This window comes from Hypanus sabinus, chromosome 24 (genome assembly GCF_030144855.1).
Source record: "Hypanus sabinus isolate sHypSab1 chromosome 24, sHypSab1.hap1, whole genome shotgun sequence".
Taxonomy (NCBI): Eukaryota; Metazoa; Chordata; class Chondrichthyes; order Myliobatiformes; family Dasyatidae; genus Hypanus; species Hypanus sabinus.
This window is the reverse complement of record NC_082729.1, coordinates 29,198,325-29,217,826: the sequence shown is the minus strand read 5'-3', so window position 1 is coordinate 29,217,826 and position 19,502 is coordinate 29,198,325. Positions and strand designations below refer to the sequence as shown.

At 43.5% G+C, this 19,502-nt stretch overlaps 1 protein-coding gene across 1 annotated transcript in view; it reads left to right on the top strand.

Moving 5' to 3' along the window:
* LOC132380724 (neural cell adhesion molecule L1-like) overlaps positions 1-19,502 on the top strand; it is a 354,989-nt gene that overhangs the window by 28,478 nt on the left and 307,009 nt on the right. Inside the window, exon 2 of the mRNA XM_059949714.1 lies at positions 919-1,041. The gene's annotated coding sequence lies outside the window, so the exon portion shown is untranslated. The remainder of the gene's footprint in view (positions 1-918; positions 1,042-19,502) is intronic.

Genomic DNA, 19,502 nt, shown 5'->3' with positions numbered 1-19,502 from the left:
TGGTGAATAAAGTTGATCCTTGATAAAAGCCTGGGTTGGCCAATCTTTCCCTGTAACTCAGGCCCTCTATTCCTGGCAATACCCTTGTGCAGCTTTCCTTGTAGGACTCAGCTGGATTATTACACACCAATCCTTTTTTTCCACCTTATTTCCCTCTGCCAATTATCACAATATTGGTAGATGGCCTTAATAACTTTAACAAAAAACACATTTCATTTCAGTTTTAGTAAACTAAACCGCTCTGGCCTTGTAACTCCAAAGATTTACACGTTTGCTCTGCCCCAGTGGATGGTTCCCTGTTCTTGTCCCCCTCAAACTCCAACCAGAGGAAAAGATCTTTTAGCAGTTTTGTTGGAATAAATGGATTTAGAGCAAGCTCGAGTAAGTAAGAATCAGAAACATAATAACCATAGAAAATAGAGCACAGAAATAGGCCGTGCCGAACCAGTTAAACTATCCACTCCCATTTACTTGCTCCGGGACCATAGCCCTTCTATGTACCTATCCAAACTTCTCTCAAACACTGAAATTGAGCTTGCATGCACCACTTGTGCTGGCAGTTCATTCCACACGCTTATGGCCCTCTGAAGGAAGATGTCTCCCCTCAAGTTCCCCTTAAACTTTTCACCTTTCACCTTTAACCCATGACTTCTAGTTGTAGTCCCACCCAACCCCAGTGGAAAATGGGTAATTGGATGGAGTAACACAATACAATGCAAATCCCGATTAAGGGTCTAAGTCCAAAATGTCGACTATTTATTCCTTTCCATAGATGCTGCCTGGTCTGCTGAGTTCCTCTAGCATTGTGTATGTGTTATTCTGGATTTCCAGCATCTGTAGAATCTGTAGAATTGAACAGAATATTGACTTTGACTGAAGGGCCTCTCCTAACCTTGAGAAATGGGATTTATTTTATAGCTTGGCTGCTGTCTGCTGGAAGTCTGTCAGCACAGGAGTCCACGTGTGACCAGGAGTGAATTTGCCGTATGATTTCTCTCATTGAAGTGTCTTCTCCTTTACCCTCCGCATTGGACTCTTAAGGTATTCAAATGCATTTTTTTTTCTGAATGTCACTGATTTATTTGACCTGCCTGGTGAATGCTTGAATTTTGCGCTCATAAATTATTGCTGGCACATGAAACATTTCCACAGGTAACCCACCAGATCTGTCACCGTTGCAATTTTTGTTCACCAGCAAATCCTTCAGAGACAGGAGCCTGTAGGCAAATCGAGTACGACAGTCTAATTATAGAGCGCACCTGCACAGCTTTGTTTCGACCGTTCCTGGAAAGGCAGTTGTAACTGTGAATGAAGAATCATTATTGGACAGCTTATCTGAATGTGTGTGTCAGTGTGCACGGTTCTTTTCTGTATTAACGTATTTTTGTGCGTGTATTTATATTTTTTAAATCTATGCTGGAAAGCCGCAGCAGTGAAAGCAGACGTCTCATAGAGTTCATACTGGTGCTTGGAGCGGCTGCCGGAAGTGAAGCCCTGAGACAATTGTAGTTTAATAAATGCTGAGCTGAGCTGTCTCTGTTGTAGAGAGAGAGAATACACAGAGACATGGTCTGTGAGTCACGCACATGTAATTTTTGAGGCTTGGTATTTGACACAATTCCATTTGGTTAATAGTTGCGGGCATGCCATATGGGCTCTGGTATCATGGCAACATTTGTGGGCTGCCCCCAGCACACAGAACAGAACATAACATTCCAACACGGTGCAGGCCCTTCAGACCAGAATATTGTGCCAACATTTTAATATACTCTAAAATCAATCTGACCCTTCCATTTAACATAGCCCTCCATTTTTATATCATCCATGTGCCTATCTAAGTTTCGTAAATGCCCCTAATCTGACTCTACCAACCCCTCCCCACCCTTGCCTGGGCGCTCCATGCACCTACCACTCTCTGTGTATAAAAAAAAAAGAGAAACCTTGCCTCTGATGTTCCTGATATACTTTGCTCCAATCATCTTAAAATTATGCCCTTCATATAAGTCATTTTGGCCTGGGAAAAAGTATCTGACTATTATAATTTTGTACACCTCTATCAAATCGCCTCTCATCCTCCTTCACTGCAAAGAGAAAAGCCCTTACTCATTCAGCCTAATCTCATAAAACATGCTCTGCAATCCAGGCAAACATCCTGGTAGATCTCCTCTGTACCCTCTCTAAAACTGAACACATTATTCCAAAAGGGGTCTAACCAGGGTTTTGTAGAACTTCAATATTACCTCATAGCACTTGAACTCAATCTTCCAACTAATGAAGGCCAACACAGCATATACCTTTTTAACTAGTCTATCAACTTTGAGTGATTTATGGACGCGGACTCCACGATCCCTCTTTTCCTCCACATTGCTAAGAGTCCTGCCATTAACCCTGTACTCTGCTTTCAAATTCAACCTTGCGAGGTGAATCACTTCACACTTTTCTGGGTTGAACTCCATCTGCCACTTCGCAGCCCATCTCTGAATCCTGTCACTGTCCCATTGTAACCTATGACAAATATTTACATTATCCACACATCCTCAGACTGTGTTGGTCGTTGATGCAAATGACACATTTCATTGTAAGTTTCGATGTACATGTGACAAATAAAGCCAAGGAAGTATATTATTTTTAAATATATACAGTGGATTCTGGTTAATTGAGTTGCAATTAACCAATTAAGTGATTGTCTTAATTAGCTGAAGCTTCATGGAAATAGTTAAAAAGGTATAAAAAAGATAAACTACCATTTAAGTGAGTAACAGATTATGTATTTAAATTAAATACAGAACAAATTAGAACACTATCAATACCATTACAGTACTATAAAATTGTGTATTCGTTTTAATAGTTATCAATGGAGGAATTCATCTAGTGTTCTTTTAATTTACTGTAAATGAACAAAATCAGCTCAGACAACTAGTGCAGGTAATGAACTGCCTTCATACAATGCTTTTGATTATTGCATTCTCCAAATTTTCTTTTTTGTTGTAAATTTCAAGATGATTATCGATACCTTCAAATTCTTCGTAGTTCCTAACTTGTTGAAGTAATGAAATAGTTTCCCGCTGCTGACTGTAAGGAGTTTGTCTGTTCTCCCTGTGGCTATGTGTGTTTCCTCTGGGTGCTTTGGTTCCCTCCCAGTTCAAAGACGTACTGGTTAGTTAGTCATTGTAAATTGTCTAGTGGTTAGGCTCGTATTAAATTGGGGGGGGGGGTTCCTGGGTGGCATGATTTGGAGGACATTTTCTATGCTGTACTTCACTAGTCACCAACCTTCTTAAGCCCAAGATCCCCTACCTCGGCCTTAGTGAAAGGCAAGATCGACCTACTGAATCGTTCAAACACACGCATGAGCACCGGGCAGAAGGGACCGGAAGCAGTCTCTCTTTGCAGGCGGCTTTCCGTAGTGGGAATGTTGCTATATTCCCATTATCTTAATTGGTATTTCTTTATAATGCTCACATTACAACACCTTTAATTCTATGTTTCATTATTTAACTTTGTTTCAACATGAAAAATAAATGAATAAAAATTAACTGTTACACTCAGTGTGATGACGGGGGCTGAATACTTTACGCTAGTTCCCTGAAATTTGGCTCATAACTACAGACAGCCAGTTTGAGACAGTCTGTGAGGTGTCTGTCAGTAAGAGAGCTCTCATACTTAGATTTAATAATTTTCATCTTACGTCCTGACAGACTGAATGGACAGTTTACTTTGTCAGACTGAATGTTGAACCTACCACGTTTTTCAGGTGTTTTGTATTGGTAAACTGTTACTGAGACACTAGTATAAGTTTCAGAGGTACGCAAGCTAATGACACCACTGTGTTTTTGTTTCCCAGTTCTTTAACATTTGGGGAGTGATGGAATTTCAAGGGGGAGAAGTGTTGTAATGTAAGCATTATAAGGATAGGTTGATGCTGATTAGGATAATGGTGATGTTGTGGTGCTCCCGCTGAGGAGAGCTGTTTGTGGGGGGAGGTTTCTTCTGGGTTACGGGGTTTTGCTTCCGGTCATTTCTGCACGGTGCGCATTTTTCTTTTTTTTCGGGATCTGCTGGAAAAGTCTCAAAGATCGACCTGTCGATCGCAATCGACTGGTTGGCGACCACTACTGTACTTTAAGCAAATCAATCAACCAATAAGTAAATACATTTTCACTCCCAGATGATTCTGTTATCTCCAAGCCACAGTGCTTGAAACTGTAGTGAGCAAAAGAATTCTGAATTGTCTTGCTACTTATTTCTCACCAACTATCAGTGACAAAAATCACTGCTTTTTGATACCCACACATCCGATGTATATAAAAACTTTGCTCTAAGCACGGTGTACTGTTTAATGGCAACAAAACTGCAAGCCACTGACACTAGTTCGAAACTGTTCAGCGACAGTCTCCTGTTCCAGTTAAGCGGCATTGTGTTCTGAATAGACAAAAGGAATTCTGGCTATTTTCCTGATTAGTTTTTGTTCTTTAGGAGTTGTCCCAAATAAGTAGCTGCCTAATTAACTATGGTCCAATTAACTGTATTTGGAGTAGATGCCAAACAGACAGCGGTAGCAGACTCAGGCAGAACATTTTAACTAGATGTTTGAAAGTGTGGGGTGGTGAGAGTAAGATAGGTGCAGTTATGATAGGCCATTTGTTATGTTCTGCGCAATTATTATTTTTTGATATCACACATAAGAAATGAGTATTGTATTAATGGGTTTTAGTGCTGTTTGATCAGTCATATTTTCTTAACTGGTTTCCAGGTGGCTTCAGTAGATAAGCCACATTTGCAAATCCGTCACATTACTGGAAATTTTAAAAGGCATTCTATGCGCACACAATCTTTGTGATTCTTGCTTTTAAGTGTTACTGTGCACTTTGTGAGTTTAGAATCAAATCAGTTGAATGTGACATTGCTGTTGTTTAAATCAAGTCTGATGTTTTTTTTAATTAAGTAACTAAATTGTCCACAGGCCAAGATGTAACTGTGGTATATTATGTATTACTGAGACTGTTCTTGACTCTCTCTTGGCATCTACTCTGACAGTCTGCCACCCAGTTCAATTTGACTTCCCATTTCAACATGTCAGTTCATGGCTCCCTCTAATGACACGATGAGGTTCCACTCAGTCGAGAGGAGCAACATCTCATTCCGTTTGGGTAGCCTCCAATCTGATAACATAAACGTTGATTACTCCAACATCAGGTAATTTCAAACACCCCCTCCCTCCCCCGCCTCCCTCTTCTCCCTTTTTCCATTCCCCATTCTGGTTCCTGTCCTAGTCCTTCTCTTCTCACCTGTCCATCCCCTCCCTCTGGTGCCCCTCCTCCATCCCTTTCTCTCATGGCCCATTGTCCTCACTTGTCAGATCCCTCGTTTAGTTCTTTACCCCATCCACCTACCAGCTTCTCACTTCATCCCCCTCTCCCTCACCCACCTAGTTTTAACTACCACCTGCTAGCTTGTACTCCTTCACCTCTACCCACCTTCATATTCTGGCTTCTGTCTCCTTCCTTTCCAATTATGATGAAGGCTTTTGCCCCAAAAAGTCGACTATAGATCTGTCTGACCTGCTGAATTCTGCCAGCATTTTGTGTCTTGCTTAAGGTTTCCAGCATTTGCAGAAACTCTAGTGTTTATGATTTGCTGCCTCCAAATCATTTATTGCTATTTATACTTAAGAAGAATTGAATATAGAGCCATCCTGTTCTGATTGCTTGTATTATTCCCTTATCTAAGAAACCAATTTACAGCCGAACCGACTCCAGAAGTGTACTCCTTTAGATGTGGCTACTAGGATGCAGTGTTCTAGTCTCAGAATCAGGTGTAAAATTACTAGCATATGTCGTGAAATTTGTCATCTTGCGGCAGCAGTACAATGTAATACTTAATAAAAGCTGTAAATTACAGTAAGATGTGTGTATATGTGTATTTTAAAAGTTTAATAAGTAGTTCATAAATAGAAAAAAGGTAGTGAAGAAGGTTTTATGGGTTCATTGTCCATTCAGAAATCTGATAGCAGAGGAGAAGAAGCTGTTCCTGAATCATTGAATGTGGGCTTTTAGGCCCCGATGCACCATCAATAACTCACACTGAGACGTAAGGCGAGATATCGGCTTTTATTGACTGGAAGAAGGAACCAGGAGTGAGTGTCTATCATACAATGTCCTGGAGACTGAGGCCGAGCGTCAGGCCTCAGACCTCCTTTATACAGGGGCCTGTGGGAGGAGCCACAGGAGCAGTCAGCAGGGGCGTGTCCCGACAGGTACATAGTTCACCACAGCCCCTCTACCGTCCTCATTGATTGTAGCAATGAGAAGAGGGCAGGCACAGGGTGAAGGGAGTCCTTAATAATGGATGCTGCCTTTTTGAGGCATCGCTCCTTGAACGTGTCCTGGATCCTGGGGAAGCTAGTGCCCATGGGAGTTGACAGAGTTTGCAATTTTCTGCAGCTTATTTTGATCCTGTGCAGTGGCCCTCCGTCCATACCCTACAGTGATGCAGCCAGTTAGAATGCTCTGTAGATATTTGTCAGTGTCTTTGGTGACATACCAAATTGCCTCACTAAAGCTGAGTGTAATCTTCACAAAAGAGTTGGCATTCTCTGGGTGGTGGGGGCAGGGTAATCCATCCAGGGTTCCTCTGCCAGGCCATTTATTTCTGCTCGGGGCACAAACTCAGATTTATAAAACCATATAACCATATAACAATCACAGCATGGAAACAGGCCATCTCGGCCCTCCTAGTCCGTGCCGAACTCTTAATCTCACCTAGTCCCACCTACCCGCACTCAGCCTATAACCCTCCACTTCTTTCCTGTCCATATACCTATCCAATTTTACCTTAAATGACACAACTGAACTGGCCTCTACTACTACCTACTACTACAGGAAGCTCATTCCACACAGCTATCACTCTCTGAGTAAAGAAATACCCCCTCGTGTTTCCCTTAAACTTCTGCCCCCTAACTCTCATATCATGTCCTCTTGTTTGAATCTCCCCTACTCTCAATGGAAACAGCCTATTCACGTCAACTCTATCTATCCCTCTCAAAATATTAAATACCTCGATCAAATCCCCTCTCAACCTTCTATGCTTCAATGAATAGAGACCTAACTTGTTCAACCTTTCTCTGTAACTTAAGTGCTGAAACCCAGGTAACGTCCTAGTAAATCGTCTCTGCACTCTCTCTAATTTATTGATATCTTTCCTATAATTCGGTGACCAGAACTGCACACAATATTCTAAATTTGGCCTTACCAATGCCTTGTACAATTTTAACATTACATCCCAACTTCTGTACTCAATACTTTGATTTATAAAGGCCAGTATTCCAAAAGCCTTCTTCACCACCCTATCTACATGAGACCACCTTCAGGGAACTATGCACTGTTATTCCTAGATCTCTCTGTTCCTCTGCATTCCTCAGTGCCCTACCATTTACCCTGTATGTTCTATTTGGATTATTCCTGCCAAAATGTAGAACCTCACACTTCTCAGCATTAAACTCCATCTGCCAACGTTCAGCCCATTCTTCTAACCGGCATAAATCTCCCTGCAAGCTTTGAAAACCCACCTCATTATCCACAACACCTCCTACCTTAGTATCATCGGCATACTTACTAATCCAATTTACCACCCCATCATCCAGATCATTTATGTATATTATAAACAACATTGGGCCCAAAACAGATCCCTGAGGCACCTCGCTAGTCACCGGCCTCCATCCCAATAAACAATTATCCACCACTACTTTCTGGCATCTCCCATCTAGCCACTGTTGAATCCATTTTATTACTCCGGCATTAATACCTAACGACTGAACCTTCTTAACTAACCTTCCATGTGGAACTTTGTCAAAGGCTTTGCTGAAGTCCATATAGACTACATCCACTGCCTTACCCTCGTCAACATTTCTCGTAACTTCTTCAAAAAATTCAATAAGGTTTGTCAAACATGACCTTCCACACACAAATCCATGCTGGCTACTCCTAATCAGATCCTGTCTATCCAGATAATTATTAATACTATCTCTAAGAATACTTTCCATTAATTTACCCACCACTGATGTCAAACTGACAGGTCTATAATTGCTAGGCTTACTTCTAGAACCCTTTTTAAACAATGGAACCACATGAGCAATACACCAATCCTCCGGCACAATCCCCATTTCTAATGACATCTTAAAGATCTCCGTCAGAGCTCCTGCTATTTCTACACAACCTTCCCTCAAGGTCCTGGGGAATATCCTGTCAGGACCCGGAGATTTATCCACTTTTAAATTTCTTAGAAGCGCCAGTACTTCCACCTCTTTAATTGTCATAGGTTCCATAACTTCCTTACTTGTTTCCCACACCTTACACAATTCAATATCCTTCTCCTTAGTGAATACCGAAGAGAAGAAATCGTTCAAAATCTCTCCCATCTCCCTCGGCTCCACACATAGCTGACCACTCTGATTCTCTAAGGGGCCAATTTTATCCCTCACTATCCTCTTGCTTTTAATATAACTGTAGAAACCTTTCGGATTTACTTTCACCTTATTTGCCAAACCAACCTTGTATCTTCTTTTAACTTTTCTAATCTCTTTCTTAAGATTCCTTTTACATTCTTTATATTCCTCGAGCAATTCCTTTGCTCCATGCTGCCTATATCTATTGTAGACATCCCTCTTTTTCTGAACCAAATTTCTAATATCCCTTGAAAACCATGGTGCTTTCAAACCTTTAACCTTTCCTTTCAACCTAACAGGAACATAAAGATTCTGTACCCTCATAATTTCACCCTTAAGTGACCTCCATTTCTCTATTACATCCTTCCCAAAAAACAATTTGACCCAATCCACTCTCTCTAAATCCCTTCGCATCTCCTCAAAGTTAGCCTCTCTCCAATCAAAAATCTCAACTCTAGGTCCTGTCCTGTCCTTCTCCATAATTATATTGAAGCTAATGCTATTGTGATCACTGGACCCGAAGTGCTCCCCAACACATACATCTGTCAGCTGACCTATTGCATTCCCTAACAGGAGATCCAAAACTGCCCCATCTCTAGTCGGTACTTCTATGTATTGTTGCAAAAAACTATCCTGCACACATTTCACAAACTCTAAATGAGCTTCCCAGTCTACGTGTGGAAAATTAAAATCTCCCACAATCACCACCTTGTGTTTACTACAAATATCTGCTATCTCCTTACACATTTGCTCTTCCAACTCACGCTCCCCATTGGGTGGCCTATAATACACTCCTATCAGTGTTACTACACCCTTCCCATTCCTCAATTCCACCCAAGTAGCCTCCCTAGAGGAGCTCTCTAATCTATCCTTCCAAAGCACCACCATAAGATTCTCTCGGACAAGCAATGCAACACCTCCTCCTCTGGCCCCTCCTATTCTATCGCACCTGAAGCAACTAAATCCAGGAATATTTAGTTGCCAATCACACCCTTCCTGCAACCATGTTTCACTAATAGCTATAACATCATAATTCCAGGTATCAATCCACGCTTTAAGCTCATCCACCTTTCTTACAATGCTCCTAGCATTAAAATAGATACATTTAAGATACTCTCCACCCCCTCCTCTCTTTTCATCCCTAACAATGCATTCAAATTTATTATCCTTTTCTTTCTTCTCCCCTACATCTTCGGGCTGAGCGCATCCCTTGTCCATCACCTGCCTTTCCTCCCTCACACACTGTCTATTTACTTGCTCTACTGGTGAACTAACCTCCTCTCCCATGGTTTCCTCAAATTGATTCCCGCCCCCCATCTTACTAGTTTAAAGTCTGCCCTGTAGCCCTAGCAAACCTCCCCGCTAGGATATTGGTCCCCCCAGGATTCAAGTGTAACCTGTCCTTCTTGAACAGGTCACGCCTGCCCCAGAAGAGGTCCCAATGATCCAGAAACTTGAATCCCTGCCCCCTGCTCCAATCCCACAGCCACGCATTCATCCTCCACCTAATTCTATTCCTGCTCTCACTGTCGCGTGGCACAGGCAGTAATCCCGAGATTACTACCTTTGCGGTCCTTCTTCTTAACTGCCTTCCTAACTCCCCATACTCTCGTTTCAGGACCTCTTCCCCTTTCCTACCTATGTCATTGGTACCTACATGTACCACAACCTCTGGCTCCTCACCCTCCCACTTCAGGATATCTTGGACCAGGGAGGCAAATTACCATTTGTCACATGAACAGTGAAGAGCAACGAACACAACCTAACAATGTGGTGGGGGTAGCTGCAAGTGTCACCACACATACTGGTGTCAACATAGCACACCCACAATGCTCCTCCGAACACAACAAACAATGAAACAACAGCAGCAAAACCCACACACCCATCTACACACATGCCAAGGCCTCCGTTAGTCAGAGTTGACCATGGATGTTGCATCCCAGCTGTTTGGATACGCAAGCCAGGGCAGTACAATATGGAGAGCAGGTTATGGCTCATGTAGCAGGCTCCCCCTCTCCACATATCCAATGAACCCAAAGGAATGGCAGAGACCGATACAGTTTGGCACCAACAGTGTCAACACTGACTAGCAGGAGTTACGATTTAGCTTTGAATTCAATGTAGGACTGCGTTATAAAGCCTTCCCCATGAGTGGTATATCACAAGGCAGTGGAAGTTTGAGATCAGAGCTTTCCTTGTCCTTTATGAGCTGCCAACCATGGCCAATGACCATCTGCTAGAAGTGACTGGTTTTAAGGTGCAAGTAGCCCTTGCCCCTTCTATCAGTAGAAGCGCTTCCACTGGGCTTAGTAGCTAAGCCCCACGTGAAGGCCTAGAGCTTGACTTGGTTGTTAGAGGCCGTTTGAGGTGCACGGCATTGGGAGTATTTAATAGGGAGTGGGAGCTTATCCTCATTACCACTCCTGCCTGGAACAACCTTAAGGAACCACGCTCGTACAGTCCTAAAATCCTTGGACAAACTGTCCTTGGCCTCAGACATTGAACCTCCAACTATCCCAGCTGACTCACTCAGATTCAAGAACCGGGGCCTCCGGTCATCGGCTTCTTGCAGACTTAGACTCAGATTCGCAAGCATCGGACCTTCGACTGCCCCAGAAATCTGACTCACTCAGATTCACACACCCGGGCCTCCTGCAGACTCAGACTCTCAGACATTGGGGCTTCAACTTCCCCAGAAATTTGCAAACTTGGGTCTCTGGCTATCGGGCCTCGACTTCCAGACTTCTGATTGACCTTTGGGCTTCGATCTTCAATATGGAGCCCAATACTTTCTGAGGACAATGAATGTGGACCCGGACTCCAGGCCTCGAACTCTGGACTCCGAGGTCAGGAGGATGAAGAAAACCTAAATTCTATACCTGTTCTTCCTGAATTCTCTTGGTATTAAACTAGCATTGAAGTAATTTGGGTTAGCTATGCCATGTGGGATTTGGCTGTTGACGAGTGCTGCAGAATCAGGTTTACTATCACTGACATATGTCGTGAAATTTGTCGCTTTGCAGTAGCGGCACGGTGCAAGACTTAATATATGCCATAAATTATAATCAGGAATATGAAATAAATATATGTCAAATTAAATAAGTAGTGAATAATAATAAGGTATTGTTCATGGGTTCATTATCATTCAGGAATCTGATGGCAGAGGGAAAGAAACTGTTTCTAAAATGTTGAGTGTGTGTCTTCAGGCTCTTGTACGTTGTCCCTGATGGTAGCAATGTGAAAAAGGCTTGGCCTGGTTACTGAGTGGCCTTAATGATGGATGTCACCTTCTCCATAGATAAAATGCTTCTCCATAGATTATATGCTGTGCATTTGTGATGCGCCACACATCTTAATGTTTTCTGACAAGTGTTGTCTACTCTTGTATGTCAGGGGTAACTTGTGATGTTGGAAGGACCCTGATTGTGTATTAGGATGAAAATGACAGGGATGAAACTGTCTACAGAATTGCAAACATTGGACTTCCCAGTGGCCATGCATTTCAATTCCACTTGCCTTTCCCATTCCAACACATCGATCGTGGCCTCCTCTACTACCACGATAAATCCACTTTCAAGTTGGAGGAGCAAATCCTCGTATTCCGTCTGGGTAGCCTCCAATCTGATGGCATGGACGTCAATTTCCCCAGTTTACAGTAATATCTGCCTCCTTCCTATCAAAGTTTCCAAGCACATTTATTATCAAAGAATGCATAACTGATAGACTTTGAGATTTGTCTGCTTACAGGTAGTCATGAAGCAAGAGATCCAAATAACCCTATTTTTTTTAAAAAAAAGACCAAAAACCATTGCTCAGAGAAGGAGAGAAAGAAAAAAACATTAATTATGTAAACAATAGAAGCAACCATATTGCAAACCAGTCTGAGTCCCCAGACCCGCTCCCAGAGAAGCCGGAGTAGACTCAAGAGTCAGTCCCAGTTCATCACACCAACAGGGCAAAAACCCAGCCTCAGTGCTGCAGAGGAAGGAATGAACATTCATGGGAGAGTGAGCCAAATTAGCCTGACTCTTGCCTCAGTTCCTGTGATGGCGCTTAAATTTTCCAAGCACTGGGGTAGTGCCTCGTTCTAGGACCCGAACCCTGGTGCCATGATACACTTGGGCCACATAGCCCAAGGCCGTTCTCGATCTCACCAAATCAGCTCCACGCTTGCCCTGATCCCACCTCGCACCCGGGTTAGGTGGACAAGTATCAAAGCTCTTCTGCTTCGACGACTCTCCGAATTGCTCACCCTGTCTCCAGCAGTGATACCAACTCCGTCTGTAAACCCAGCTCGAACACATTGCGCCTCACAATGCCCCAGCACAGCTCGTTCCCTGATCTAACTTTGCTTCTGTCTGCCTCCTCACTGTCTGAAGCAATAGTTTGCTTCAGAAAGGATGTTACAAGAAAAGTTTTTAGTGGAATGTCTTACGAAATACCAGTAAGCTGTCGCACATCTTCAGTAGCACCATCTTAAACTGGAAGTCAATTCCCCATTCAGGCTCTTCTCTCACCCCTGTTCTTTACCTGCCTATCACCTCTCTCTAGTTTCCCCTCCTCTTTCCATTTCTCCCATGGTCCACTGCTTTTCTCTCAGATTCTTTCTTCCTCAATCCTTTTGCTTCTTCCAGATTCTTACTTCAGCCCCTCCCCCACCCACCCACCTTCCCCCCTCACCTGGTCTCACTTATCACTTACCATCTCCCGGCCTCTTACTTCATTCCCTCCTTCCCCAACCTGGTCTCACTTGCCACCTGACAGCTTGTACTGCTTCCCTCCTTTTCCCTCTTCCCTTCCAGTCCTGATGAAGGGTCTTGGCCCAAACATCGACTGTTTGTTCCTCTCCAGAGTTCTTCCGGCACTTTGTGTGTTGCTCTGGATTTCTAGCATCTGTAGAATCTCTTGTGTTTAGGAATTATAACCTATTTCTATTTTTAAAATAATATCACTCAGACCTCTAATGTGCCTCAGGGCTTAATAATGGAACAAAAGTAACATCCATTAGAATCTTGCAATTGATTTTTTTTTCGTTGTATTTGAATATTTTAAACTCATTGTCCGGTTCCTCCTCATTTGGAGCAGGAATCCAAGTTGTTTCATGGAGATGTATTTATTCTGGGCCGTCAGGTCAGCAGGATAGGCTGCAGTCTACCATCACTGCAGGACTTGTTCAAGTCCATAACAAGGAAGCGAGCTGGACACTACCCACCCAGCAAACTGCCTTTTCCAAAAGCTGCCTTCTGGAAAGCGCCACAAACTAGTATCTTCCTTAATTGTAGTGCATGACCATGACGTCTTACGTGCCTTGTTATTTCCTTCACTCTCCACGGAGCTTTGCAGAACTGCCATCCTGGCCGTTGGATCTCGCTGTCGATCTCATCCACCCAGTCTGCTGGAGCTGACCGCATGCTGGGACAAGCCTGTCCCTATCTCACCGGGGTACGAGGCCACTTGCTACCCTCACCTCGTTTGGCCTGCCTGTCGAAACGATGTACTGGCTTGTGGCCACTGTTGCATGCAAACAGCTACTTGGAACCACAGGTGAGAGTTGAGTGTCCAGAGGGGGCCAAAGGTGGGAGAGCTGCCCCGGAATGGACATAACAAGCCCCGTAACTACCCCTACCTGGACTCCCCATACATCACTTTAATCTTTCACTTAATATTTTATGTAATTCTTTATTTTCAATTATTAAATGTTATTTTTTTGTTGCATGTCGCACCCCGGCCAACACACCATAACAAATTCCTAATAGTGGCAATGTATGTGGTGGATGAAGTTGATCATTAATATCTTAAACACATCCCAATTTGCATCTAGTTTCATTCTTTGTGCCAATTCAGGACTGAGGGAGTGCCACCAGTATAGAGATGATTAGAGATTAACTTTATTTGTCACGCTATACAATGAAATGCGTCGTTTCCGTCAACCAGAGGGTGCTCTGTGAGGAGCCCCACGAGTGAAGCCATGCTGCTGGTGCCAGAATATCATGTGCACAGCCCTCGCCCGTGCATATTTAAAATGTGGGAGGAAACCAGAGCAGCCGGAAAAAATCCATGTGATCACAGGGAGAACGTACAAGACAGCGGCAGGAACTGAACCATTATTGGTGTGCGCTGGCGTGGTAAAGTGATTGAGCTAACCGCTACACTACTGTGTTGCTCACTGGTCTGAGAGCTCTAGTGCGAGGATTCTGTTGCATGTTAACTATGACCTACTTCACACATATCCTCTACCTCACCCCACCCATTTTTGTAAAGATAATTACATGTTAATTAAATATATTTGAATCTTGTATCAGAATATATAACATGAGATGCTACAGATTTAACTGAGAATATTTTAATTTGGATAAAGCATAAATACCACATTAACAGAATGCTTAGTGTTGGTCTGTGGGGGGGGGGGGGAGGGTTGGAGCAAAAACCACATCTTCACAAAGGACACTGATGCAGATGACTTGCTGATATTGAAACAATTCTTTGGGGACCCTGGCTGCACAGTGACTCACTGCACAAACCCATTCAGGCACTCACTCACTGAGCAAATTAACACAAAGGGCGAAATTATATCAAGTTGTAAAAGGCTTTAACCCTGTGGATTGCTGAGTTAGCCCATTCTCCACGGCCGCATCAGAAACTGCCATCCGTTTGATTCGCTTTCCTAGAGGGAATGAGGAGTTCTGTGCCCAGTTCACCATTATTAGATGGGGGCATGTTTTAAAAACACAAGAGATTCTGCAGATCTCAAACAGGAGAAAGCCTGCAGATGCTGGAAATCCAAAGCAACACACACAAAATGCTGGAGGAACAGCAAGTGAGGCAGCGTCGAAGGAAAAGAATAGATAGTTGACATTTTGGACTAAGACTCTTCAACAGGACAAATGGAGACTTTTTTTCTTGGCAGCCAACTAGGGCGGTGACAGTAATGTGGCGGGTAATGCACACTTTCCAGTGGCAGCGATCGAGCTTCGATTGCTGCTGTTGCCTTTAAGGAGTTTGTATGTTCTCCCTGTGACCATGTGGAGCTTTCTCCAGCTGCTCTAGTTTCCTCCTACATCCGAAAGATGTAAGTTGTGAGCGCGTCACGTTGGCAGCTGAAGCACGGCGATACTTGCATGCTGACCACCCCCCCCACCCATCCCATCCTCGACTGTGCTAGTTGGTTACACAAATGGTGCATTTCACTGTATGTTTCAAAGTACCTGTATCAAATAAAGCAAACATTTGTAAGTAATGTGGATGTCAGTCCTGAATAGAGATGGAGGTGAAAGGAATGGCAGATCTCTTTAAAATCTCTTGTTTTGAAACAGGTCATTGGGCTGCAGTTGGTGAAAAGGGTAGTGAATCTGATGTTTGGCTGCCATTAGGAGGGTTAGGACCATGCTGCTTGTCACTTACTTGGGTGATCTTTTATCTCTTCATCTGAACGCAAAGAAACAACTGAAGGTGTTTAATCTATGGAGGGGGATGGGTGGGGAGTGATTTGTCTTCGGGGTGGGGGGAAGGGGAGGTTGAGTATCCAGCTGAGATCATTGAACGCATTAAGCCTGAAGCTACTCGTATCGCCAAAGAAAGAGATGAAATGATAAACACAAGGTACTGCAGATGCTGGAAATCTAGAGCAATACACACAATGTGCTGGAGGAGATCAGCAGGTCAGGCAGCATCTAAGGATGGGAATAAACGGTCAGCATTTCAGGACGAGACCCTTCTTCAGGACTGGAAAGGAAGGGGGGACGATGTCAGAATAGGAAGATGGGAGGAGGAAAACAAGAAGTACAAGGTGGCAGGTGATGGGTGAAACTGGGAATTTATTAATTAACTAAAACTTGTGGTAATTTTCTGAAATTTCTGAAGAAGGGGCAGCAGGGTAGTATGGTGGTTAGCACAAAGCTTTGCAGTACCAGCAATCAGGGTTCAATTCCCACCACTGTCTGTAAGGAGTTTGTACGTTCTCCAGTTTCCTCCCATATCCAAAGATGGTAGGGTAAATATCCAAAGGCTGGTAGGGTAAATAGTCATTGTAAAGTGTCCTGTGATTAGGCTGGGGTTAAATTGGGGAGATTGCTGGGCGGTGCAGCTCAAAGGGCCAGAAGGTCCTATTTCATGCTGAATCTCTATAAGTAAATAAATTCAGAGAAAGCGGAGGATGATGAGATGGGTACTGCATGGAGAATTGGTCACCACAAAAGTGAACGGGCTTGGCCATAATTAAAGCATTTCACTCCTGACAGTAATATCTCATTATCAATCTGTAAATGATATTATAAATTGTGCATTAAAATGTAATCCCGCTTGTTACCAAGGGCAACATGTGGATCAGTGAGGAAGCTCCGTCCTCCTCCTCTGGGGCTGCATCTTTGTTATTGGCTAGCTGCTGGCCTTAATGCTCCTAGACTGTAAATCCGTGTCCTTCCTGAGGCAGTGTTCTTAAATGTTTCCCCAAGGGATGCGCCTTCATACAGGCAATTAACAAGCAAGCACGGAAAAAAACATTGATCTCCAAGCCTTCAGAAATCCATTTAATTTGTGCGTTTTTCCAGACCTCATCTGCTTCTGAACTTTAACAGAGCTAGCAAGGGCAGTTTACGTGGAATAGATTGGTTTTAATCCAGATTGGAACCATTTCATATTTATTTTTAATCTCAGAATCATCTTCGTTATCACTGACATTCCAGGGTGATTGGCCTAAGGTAGTAAGAGTCAATTTTAGAAAACCTAGCTCATTTATTTTTCAACATAGTCCCTTCCTACATTTACACACTTGGTCCAGCGGTCGTGGAGAATACGAATCCCTTCTTTGTTGAAGTGGTCCACAGCAGGGGTGATTGATAAGTTTGTGGCCTACAGTAGAAGGAGATGAGTTATGCAGCTCTCCTTACATGCAGATGCAGTTCAACTCTTTGGTTGAAAATGCAGAAAGTTTAAAGTTTCCTTCTACCGTAGGCCACGAACTTATCAATCACCCCTCGTATGCCATGGAATTTGATGGATTAAGTATTTATATAAATAGTGCTAAACTAGTGTTAATGGGTTCATGGGCTTCAGAAATCTGATGGCAGGGGGATGAAGCTGTTCCCAAAATATTCAGTGTGTGTCTTCAGGTTCTTGTACCTCCTCCCTGATGGTGGTAATGAGAAGAGGGCATGCCCTTCATAATGGGTGCCACCGTTTTGAACCATTACTTTTTGAAGATGGTGGGGGTGCCAGTGCCCAAGATGGAGCTAGCTGAGCCTACAGTCCTGTCTGCACTAGGCAATGATGAAACCAGTCACAACGCTCTCCATCTCCTGCGTAGTGGGGGGACCTTAATGATGGATGCTGCCTTCTTGAGGCATTGCCTGAGGGGGTGGTGGGGGGGCCTAGTACCCATGATGTTTATAACCCTCTGCAGCTTTTTCTAATCCTGTACATTGAGCCTCCATACCAAACGGCGATGCAACCAGCTGAAATGCTCTCCATGGTGTATCTGTATATATTAGCTCGAGTATTTCTGTCAAAGCTATGGGAATCTGGTGTGACAGTATGATCCCACACAGTATATCACACCCAGAATGTCCATTTCCCACTTCTCAGACAACCGAGGAGGAGATATCTGCTTCTACAACCACCCTGGATTGGCATGTCCTTGATTCACAAGGAGGGTGGAAGAATGAGGAGAGCTTTGATAGAGATAGACAAAATTGATGGGTGGAGATAGGGTAAACACAAGCAGCCTTTTTTCCACCGAGCTTGGTGGAGACTAGAACTAGATTTCATAGGTGAAGGATAAAAGGTAAAATATTTAAGGGGAACATGAGGGGGAAACGTCTTCATTCAGAGGGTGGTGCGAGTGTGGAACTGCTGAAGTTTGGATAAGTACATGGATGGGAGTGTGGCTCCATAGGACGAGGCAGAATAATAGGTTCAGTGTGGACTGGATAGGCCGAAGGGGCTGGTTGTGTGCTCTGTGGCTATGACTCTTGAGTTGGTTGCAAAGAGGACATGGACCTGTATGATAAAAAAAAAGATTGGTTTGGGTGAGTAGATATCAGCAGGAGGACATTCAATCTCCTGTGCCCATGCTGGGTGAGAGCGTAATATTTTGTCTTTAGTACCACGGATCTACAGGTACCCATCCAGCAATCTTGTTTTGAATTTATTCTGAAAAGTGGCCACAAAATTTATGTAGTCACACACAAGTTTAGTGGAAACCTCTTTCACCACCTTTTCACAATTTAAAAGCTCCGACTGAGAAGAGAGGCCATTCTCCTTATCCTTCCACATTCTTGTTCTCTTACCTTTGATGTTATTAGAGGCAATTTTTCTTCTTCGTACCCTTGCCACAAGCCTCCACGAAGCCACTAGAAATTGGCCCCAATATTCTTGAAGTAATTGAAGTCTCTTGCCCTCTTGTAAAGCTCCTTTTCCCCTCTGAGCAATTCACATCTGCTATGGTGCCCGAATTGTTTATGGTGATAAAATTCAAATGCAGTCTTCTCAGGGCTCATGCGGAAGCCCTTCCTCAACGCTGATCTGCACTCCCCTACTAAAAGCCCAAGACACTCCTTTCAAGTCTGGTGACAGAACAGTTTTCAGAGACGTCAGGAGAAACATCATAGGACCATAGGATATAGGAACGGATTAGGCCATTTAGCCCATCGAGACTGCTCTGCCATTTCATCGTGGCTGATCTATTTCTCTTTCAGCCCCAATCTCCTGCCTTCTCCCTTCATTCCCCGACTAATCAAAAATATTTCAACCTCTGCCTTAAATATACCCAATGATTTGGCCTCCACAGCCACCCATGGAAATGTATTTCACAGATTCACCACTCTTTGGCTAAGGAAATGTTTCCGTGCCTCTGTTCTAAATGAACATCCTATTCTGAGGCTGTGTCCTTCTGTCTTGGACTCCCCATCATTGGAAACATCCTCTCCACATCTCCTCTATTGGGGCCTTTCAGCATTCGATAGGTTTCAATGAGACTCCCCTCCTTCATTCTACTGAGTTTCAGTCAGTACAGGTCCAGAGCCATCAAACGCTCCTCATATGATAAACCTGTCAATCCTGGTAT